This window comes from Chlorocebus sabaeus, chromosome 29, assembly GCF_047675955.1.
Source record: "Chlorocebus sabaeus isolate Y175 chromosome 29, mChlSab1.0.hap1, whole genome shotgun sequence".
NCBI lineage: Eukaryota > Metazoa > Chordata > Mammalia > Primates > Cercopithecidae > Chlorocebus > Chlorocebus sabaeus.
Window position 1 is genome coordinate 21,252,946 of NC_132932.1, and position 9,160 is coordinate 21,262,105.

General features: G+C 43.4%; 1 pseudogene across 1 annotated transcript; it reads left to right on the top strand.

The window, feature by feature from the left end:
• Positions 1-719: 719 nt before the first annotated feature.
• LOC103231112 (MKI67 FHA domain-interacting nucleolar phosphoprotein pseudogene) lies at positions 720-7,282 on the top strand (annotated as a pseudogene). The gene is made up of 2 exons (XR_005236854.2): positions 720-2,015; positions 5,039-7,282. The product of XR_005236854.2 is annotated as an MKI67 FHA domain-interacting nucleolar phosphoprotein pseudogene (transcript).
• The last annotated feature ends 1,878 nt before the right edge of the window (positions 7,283-9,160 follow it).

A 9,160-nucleotide genomic window follows, 5' to 3' on the forward strand; every position in this document is an offset into this window, starting at 1 on the left:
AACATAATGTTCATGAAAATATCAAAAATGGAAAAATGTTACTTTGTAAACAATTTGCTATACAAACCAAATGGCAGTTGTTGAGAATCTCAATAAAACGTTAAATGCATTTGCTGCTTTTAGAAGAAATAAAGAAAAAAATGCATTTGCTGGCAGTGGTACCATTTACCTAAGGTTGGGTCGCTGTGTCATCATACTGTGGTGGGGAGTATACGTGGTGTATTTGTGTGAAACTTCTCATCTCAGGCTGGATCATAATCTTAGCTGCAGTTTTCCTTCCAAATAGGGTTACAAAGTAGTAAAACATGGGCTTGGAAGTGACAAACCTAAGTGAATCATTCAGCTTTAAAAAAAATCCAATAAAACTAACTTTTAATAATCCTGAGGTTGGTTTTTGAAACAATAGATACAATTATTTACTCTAATCATCTGGTTATGATTTTGAATCAGTAATACATACTGTCTCCACCTTTTTTTTTTTAAGTGGAAACAGAGGTTTCATCCAGAAAACCCCAAACCCCAAAACAGTGAATTATTATTATTATTTTTATTTTTTTAGACAGGGTGTCACTCTGTCACCCAGGCTGGAGTGGAGTGGTGGATCTCAGCTCACTGTAGCCTCAACCTCCCACCTCAGCCTCATGAGTAGCTTGGACCACAGGCACCACTGCGCCTGGCTAATTTATTGTATTTTTTGTACAGATGGGGTTTTGCCATGTCACCCAGGGTGGTCTCAAACTTCTGGGCTCAAGCGGTTCACCCACTTTAGCCTTCCAAACTGCTGTGACTCAGGCATGAGCCACTGTGTCTAGCCTGCAGTAATGTTTTAAAACATAAGTTCAAGCATCTCTTCTTTACTCCTTTAATCAGAGGTATGTCTTCTCTCATTGTCCTCATCTTTGGTGTTTCCCCAGAGTTCACTGCTGACTGGATGTACAACATATATTTCAAAGTCAAGGGTGGGTATGGTGGCTCATGCCTATAATTCCAGTGCTTTGGGAGTCAGGTCAGGCAGATCGCTCAAGACCAGGGCAATGTGGCGAAACCCTGCTTGTATTAAAAATACAAGAAAATGGGTGTTTCTGGGAGAACTGCATGGAATTGGTGTCGCTACTTTTGGCATGGTGGCCTTTTCTGACCTGGCTGGGCCAATCCTGTCACTGAACCTGCAGGAAGATGCCAAGTTTCAAAAAGACATGGCACAGGTTCACAAGCACATAGCCTGGGAAAACAAACAAGAACAACTTATTCCTGGAGTAGTGTATGTGCACCACCTACCTAACCTACTGAACGAAACCCAGATCCTATTCTATTTCTCCCAGTGTGGCACTGTTACAAGGTTCAGACTATCCAGAAAGAAAAGGACTGGAAATAGCAAAGGCTATGCAAGTGTGGAGTGTGAGTCTGAGGATATTGCCAAGATAGTTGCTGAAATGATGAACAACTACCTGTTTGGTGAAAGACTCTCGGAGTGTCATTTTATGCCACCTGAGAAAGTCAGAAAGAACTCTTTAAAGACTGCGATATTCCATTTAAGCAGCCATCATATCCATCAGTGAAGCATATAACCAGAATCGGCACTTACAGAAAAGCTGCAGATGGAGGGGTGATTTAAAAGAAAGAAAGATTACTCAGGAAGAAATTAGCTTGAAAAGGAATTCATTATGATTTTCCTCCTTTGATTTTACAGAAAATGGAAAGTATTTCAAAAACAAATCGTCAGATGTCTACAAAAGGTCAGGTTTTATGTAAGAAGAAGAAGAAGTTTTAGGCACTCCTGACTCTCCTGAGAAGACTGCGGATACCCAGGGCCCCACACCAGTTTGCACATCAACGTTTTTGGAGAGAGGAAAATCTGAAGTGGCTGTAATGAATAATGATGATGAAGATAATGAAAGAGTTTTCAAAAAGCCCATATCCTGTGTAAAAGAAAAAATACAAGAGACTCAAACACCTACACATTCACAGAAAAAAAGATGAAGAAAAAGCATTCAGTGATTTTCAATGTATAATATGTAAGATTTCTTCTGAAAAACATAATATTTTTATGAGACAAATACAAAAAATTAGCTGGGTGTGGTGGCTCATGACTGTAGTCCCAACTACTTGGGAGGCTGAAGTGGGAGGATTACCTGAGCCCAAGAAGTTGAAACTACACTGAGCCGTGATTGCACCATTGCACTCCAGCCAAGTAAAATTACATTTATCTTAGCCTATTCTGGCTGGCTTAAGAGGGATTTGTATTAAGAATACAATAGGTAATCTCACAGAAGTCTAAATACAGAACTCAACATATGATCACACCATGGAAGGACTGGGCTGGGAGGTTATTTTTCTCTCCTGCATGCCTTTCTCTGGACCTGTGCTCCATGCTTGTGCTTTGCTCTGCCTGGCACGTGCTCCAGGCTCCTCCAGCCTCTCAGGCTTTGGCTTGCCCTGGCAGTAGCCCTGGTCCCAGTGTTACTGGACCTTTCCATACAGATGTTCCTCTGCAAAACATCTATCAAACATCTCTGGGTCATTTCCAATGAGAGGATAGAGAATCTGATCTGCCTAGCAGTGGGGGTGGGAGTTCCATAGTTGTCCCTGGATGTGTAGCGCTGCCCTTTCCAGAGACTCGAGGAGGGGCCGGATATCCAAAAACAGGGTGTGGCGGGGGGGCATCAGTAATACAGTCTACTTCAACAAGAAAGTATAAAGTAGAGGCGGTGACTCATGCCTGTAATCCCAGCACTTTAGGAGGCCGAGGAAGGCTGATTACTTGAACTCAGGAGTTTGAGACCAGGCTGAGCAACACGGCAAAACCTCATCTCTACTAAAAATACAAAAAATTAGCTGGGTGTGGTGGCACATGCCTGTAGTCCTAGCTACTCAGGAGGCTGAGGGGGAAGCTTGCTTAAGCCCAGGAAGTCAAGGCTGCAGTGAGCCGAGATCATGATGCCACTGCACTCCGCCTGGGTGACAGAGTGAGATCCTGTCTCAAAAAAAAAAAAAAGAAAAAAAAAAAGAAGTATAAAGTGGAAGCATCTGTATGCATGATTGAAGTCATGTTTTCCATATATTTTTTCCACCTTGCCTTTTTCTCTCTGCAACACTGTATCAGAAGCTTTTCCCTATGTTATCGAGTACTCATAAGCATTATTTGAATGGTTGTATCAGAATCCATTATCTGGACTCATTGTCATTTATCCATCTGTGGTTGCTGGAGATACTGCCCTTTCTGCCACACTCAGTCACCCTTCTGACCTTGCTCTGTGTCCAGTTATCTACTAATACACATACTGGTCATTTAGGACTTAAAGTTAAGAATAAATAGTTATCACAGTTTCTAACACTTCACAGGGAATGTAGCTCCCTAAAAATAGAATGGCTTGGTGGTTATAATTTTAAAGTAAAATAGACAAATTGATGTTGAATTTTTTTTTTTTCTTTTTTTGAGATGGAGTCTCGCTCTGTCGCTGAGGCTGGAGTGCAGTGTGCGATCTCAGCTCACTGCAAGCTCCGCCTTCCGGGTTCACGCCATTCTCCTGCCTCAGCCTCCCAAGTAGCTGGGACAACAGGTGCCTGCCACCACACCCAGCTAACTTTTTGTATTTTTAGTAGAGTTGGGGTTTCACTGTGTTAGCCAGGAGGTCTTGATCCCCTGACCTCGTGATCCGCCCACCTCAGCCTCCCAAAGTGCTGGGATTACAGGCATAAGCCACCACGCCTGGCTGATATTGAAATTAACATTTTGCTTTCTTCTTTTATCTATTTTTCACTTCTCTGTCATTTTAATGGATAAAGTTTCATTTGGAAGGATTTTTATTTCAAAATAGAAATAGCATATGACGTGAGAATGGGAACTCTGAAAGGTTCAACTTTCTAGTCATTAGTTTCCTAAGATTGTCACGAAAACTACATATGGTCAATCATGATTGCCCTGTATTAAAAGTGAGTTAACATTATGCACAACTTAAGCACAGTACTTTCCATCAGATATAGAAAAATAGGTGGTGTGTTTGGAGAAGTATTGGGCTAGGAGTCAGGAAGCTTGACTGTTAGTCCCAACCCTGCTTCTTCAGCTGAGCGCCCGTGGGCAATAATTCAGCAGCTATTTCTTAAATACCTAATGAGTTTCAGGCTTTGTAGTTGGGCTGGGAATATAGACATAGATATTGCATTCATGATTCTCCAAGTGTCCCCTCCTCACGTGACTCACAGTGAGCTTTCTTATGCATTGTGTAAATCTGTCTCCTAACAGGCCTCAACTCTCTCCAACCTGCTTCCCAGGGCAGTTATGAGGATCAAATGAGAGAGAATATGTATGAAAGCAAATTCTAAATGATTTTAAAATGCAATAAAAATGCATTTTAAAATCATTTAAAATGCAATAAAAATGCATTTTATGCCGGGCGCAGTGGCTCAAGCCTGTAATCCCAGCACTCTGGGAGGCCGAGACAGGCGGATCACGAGGTCAGGAGATGGAGACCATCCTGGCTAACATGGTGAAACCCCGTCTCTACTAAAAAAATACAAAAAAAAAAACTAGCCTGGCGTGCTGGCGGGCGCCTGTAGTCCCAGCTACTGGGCAGGCTGAGGCAGGAGAATGGCGTAAACCCGGAAGGCGGAGCTTGCAGTGAGCCGAGATCCGGTCACTGCACTCCAGCCTGGGCGACAGAGCGATACTCCGCCTCAACAACAACAACAAAATATATATATATATATATATATATATATATATATATAACCTATGGAAAATTATTTAAAGATCCTTAGAATTTTAAATAAACAGTACATTAACCTGAGTTCTCTATGGTTTTTATTTTAAATAGATATGAAAGTTTTACAATGAATCACTGATATGGTTGAAAATCTTAGCTTGATTATTCTCCAAAAATGATACAGTGGTTTTTGTGATGAATTTTCTAAAATTGCCAGCCAAAAAAACCCAAAACCTTTTTTGAGTTGAGTGACTGGATCCGTCAAAGGAACATTGACTGTGTAATGGAGAAATGTTTTCCGTGTTCACTAACAACTTGCCTTTGCTTGATTCCAGCTGCAGCATATCATGAGTGATGAGATCTGTATACACTGATGTATACAGATCAGTGTATACAGATACACTGACCTTTACCTGGCAGAAAACAATAATGGGGCCACCGGAGGCCAGCTGAACACACAGAACTCAAGAAGCCTTCTGGAGTCAATATATCCGCGGAAAGCCGAGCAGCTAATGTCAGATGAGAAATGCTTTAAGGTGAGAGTCGCTCATGTAGTCAAAGACCTTGCTGGTGACAGTGTAAGTTGTTAGGATTCTCTGAATCAGAAGTTAAAGCCAGCATACTTTGACCCTGCGATTCTACTCCTGGAACTTTTTAGAGTTCCTAATGAGTTCAGCAGAAAAACACAAAGTGGAAGTAACCATCTTCCTGGACAGTCTACTTAGTTTCTTTCTTGCTTTAAATAAAAAAAAGAAGAAATCTGGTTATATGTGATTTTTACAATTTTGTATTCTTCTTTTTCTCTGAACATTTTTCATAGTATACTCTGTATATTATTGTTAAAAAAAAAAAAGTTGGTACATGAAACCCATGGTCATGGCTATTATAGAAAAGAAAATGTAGGCCTGGCACACGTGGCTCACACTTGTAATCCCAGCACTCTGGGAGGCCGAGGTGGGCAGATTGCTTGAGAACAACTTGGGAAACATGGCAAAACCCCATCTTTGCAAAAAATACAAGAATACAAAAATTAGCCAGGGGTGGTGGCATGTGCCTGTAGTCCCAGCTACTCAGGAGACAGAGGTGGGAGGATCGCTTAAGCCTGGGGGGTCGAGGTTGCAGTGAGCCCTGATCACGTCACTGCCCTCCAGCCTGGGTGACAGAGTAAGAACCTATCTCAAAAAAAAAAAAATGGAGATAACCAAAAAAATGTCACCTTAGAATTCTTTCCTGAAATTACCATTGATGACATTTCTAGACTTTTCTATGCTTGAGTATATATTTTCAAGGAGTTTATACTGGACAAATGGTCTTTCACTTTATTTATTTTGAGACAGGGTCATGCTCTGTTGCACAGGCTGGAATGCAGTGGCGTGATCTTGGCTCACTGCAACCTCTACCGCCTGGGTTCAAGCTATCATCATGCCTCAGACACCCTAGTAGCTGGAATTACAGGCATGTGCCACCACACTGGCTAATTTTTGTATTTTTATGTGTGTGAGATCCCAGGGTCCAGGTCCAGCCCATGCTGAAGTCTGAGCGGAGTGCGTGGGTGAGCAGAAAGAACACTCCGGGGGGACATACGCAGGTGAAAGATAGTTTTATTCAATGGCAGCTCTCATTAACAGCTTCCTTACACTAGCTCTCTTATTAGCAGCTTACTCTTACATTGTTCACCTGTCTCAGCATCTTGAGCCAGCTGCCCCCACACACAGCTGCATAGCCGGCTCTCTCTTGCCTTCAGGGTCAGCAGCTTAACTCCTTCTCTCTCTGGGCATGAGCACGCCCAGCTGTGTCCTGGCTCCCTCCCATCTGTCTGCAAAATGGACAGCTTTGGCTCTCTCTTTCTCTGGGTGCCAGTGTTCTCATCATGTCAAGCCATGTTGAGCCAAGCTGAGCCAAGTCCCAAAGAGCCATGTCTCTTATGCACAACGTCAACAGGGCAGTTATGCCTTTTACAGACAATAGTGGCATAAAGCCAGGTATGAACTTACACAAACAGGTTATATTACAAGTGGAGCTGTGTGCTTGCACGCCAAACTCGAGTCATGCAGGCCTGGCTATCTGCCTCGGCCTATTCCTTGACCAAAGCACATCCATGTACCTTACAATGTGATTTTGCTGTGTTGGCCAGGCTGGTCTCCAACTCCTGACCTCAAGTGATCTGTCTGCCTCAGCCTCCAAGTGCTGGGATTACAGGCGTGAGCCACTGCATCTGACCTGAAATGGCGTATTTTTGCTCAGTTAGCAACACTTCTGGGTCTTTAATGTCTTTTCTATGGCTATCTGATATTCACTTTATAGAGAATTAAAGCCTGTATTGTTGGACATTTACGTTGTTTCCAAGTTTTCACCATTATAACTGTATTTGTGTGTATATATTATATTCTTGCCAGGCTGTAAGCTTTACTAGCAGAGAGGAATTTTTAAAGCTTTAAAAGAACACTGAGCTGGATCTAGCTTCTGGCTCTGTGTTTATTGACTAGTGGTGTGCCTTGAGAAACCAGAACTCTCTGAATTTCAGTTTTGTCTCTGTGTAAATGAAGAAGGTTGAAATAAAAAAATCTCAAATGTCCTTCCAGGCTCTGATCTTCTCCATGTGATTCTGATAGTTACCTCGTCTGCAGAAAGCCCTTAGGGTAACGGCCCTGAGAATCTCAGGGTTCTGAAAGGGGAGATCCGTGTGTCATCACCATTGATAGTTGTTTTATGAAAAACATGGTTTGCTTGCCTCTATTGGTGTGTTGCTTTTAAGTATGGATTTTTTTTTAAATTACCAGGGAGCCCCTGAAACATTTTTGGAAAAAACATCATTCTCCCAGAGCAGATTGTGCTTGTGACCTTGGGCCATGATGCAGCCATAGCCTGGTGTCAATGTGGGGCAGCAATGATGACACACTTCATCCTGCTGTAAGGCCTTGTTGGGGGTTCTTTGCCTAGTCTCCAGGCAAGGGACAGCTGCCCTTCTCTTAGCAAGGAAAGAGGGCTACTTCTTTTAGCCCAGAGCATTCCATGGAAACTGGAGGTTTGAAGTTCTCAGATGTATCCACTTAAGTTTCCCCATACCAGATATCAGGATCCCATTCCTCTCCTCCCCTCCCCTCCTCTTTCTTTTCTTTTCTTTTCTCTTTCTTTTTCTGTCTTCCTTTCTCTCTTTCTTTTTGAGATGGGATCTTATTCTGTCACCCAGGCTGGAGTGCAGTGAAGTGATCTCAGTTCACTGCAATCTCTGCCTCCTGGGCTCAGGCAATCCTCCCACCTCAGTCTCCTGGGTAGCTGGGACCACAGGCACGTGCTACCACATCTGGCTAATTTTTGTATTTTTTATAGAGATGGGTTTTCACCATATTGCCCAGGCTGGTCTCAAACTCCCGGGCTCAAGTGATCCTCCTGCCTCAGCCTCCCAAAGTGCTGGGATTACAGGTATGAGCCACTGCACTCAGCTCTCCTTTTCCTTAAGTAATTCTAAATAAAAAAAGACTAAATCATAAAATAAAATTTGTGTTTTTTGGGAAAATGATACAAAACTTCCATGACAGCTGACATTAAAATAGTTTATTTCTTGATTTTCTGCTGTGTGCAGGTGTGTGTGTGCAGACTTGTCGTTTGGTGCCCTATGTGTGTACTTTCTGTAGCTACTGGGTCAATCTGCACAATGTCTGACTCCACAATTTCCAGCAAACAAAAGCTCTACACAGCCTAATTTTCAAGCAGTCAAGACTGAAGCAGCAGTCTCCTTCTGGGTTTAATTAGAATTAAACTGCCAGGGTGTACTTGTGTGGGAAACTGATACTTTTCAGCAAGAAATTTCCAGGTGAGGCCTGTCACTCTCCAGTGTAACTCTAGGGCCTGCATGGCAGGGAGACTGGCTTTGGCTGGAGGCTGGGTCCAGAGGGCTCTCCTGGCATGGCACATTCCCATCCGAGGGAGGGAGCTCTGTTGGGAGCATGAGATGGATGAAGAAGACCCATCCATTAGGAAAGTGGCCCTTGGTCCGTCCAGTTTTAATGGAGGAGGGTGCTTGGTGCAATAACCACTTCTCATGGGGAAACTAGTCGGAGACATGGGCATTCATTGTCTTTCCCATGTGTGCCCCACCAGGGCCCAAACTTGAGGGGTGAAAAGTTCCAAGAGACAGATCAAGAGTGGTGGGCATGCCATGACTGCCCAGGCTGTGCTCCTCCCACCACCCCCCGGTCCTGCCCTCTGGAACCCTGGGCAGGCTGGTGGAAGTCCTTTTCGTGGTCTGGGCTTCTGGCCAGGATGCCTATGGCTTCCTAACACCCACGTGGGGCAGCCTAGTGTAAAGATCCTGAAAGTGGGAGAACAGCAATTGATAAAGTGAACCCAAGATATGACTAAAACTATCTCTGATGGCAAAGCCTTTGATGCTGAAGAGTCTGGCCCATAGAACGATGGCCCTGAGCATGGCACCTCTGACCAAATCGCTCACTCTG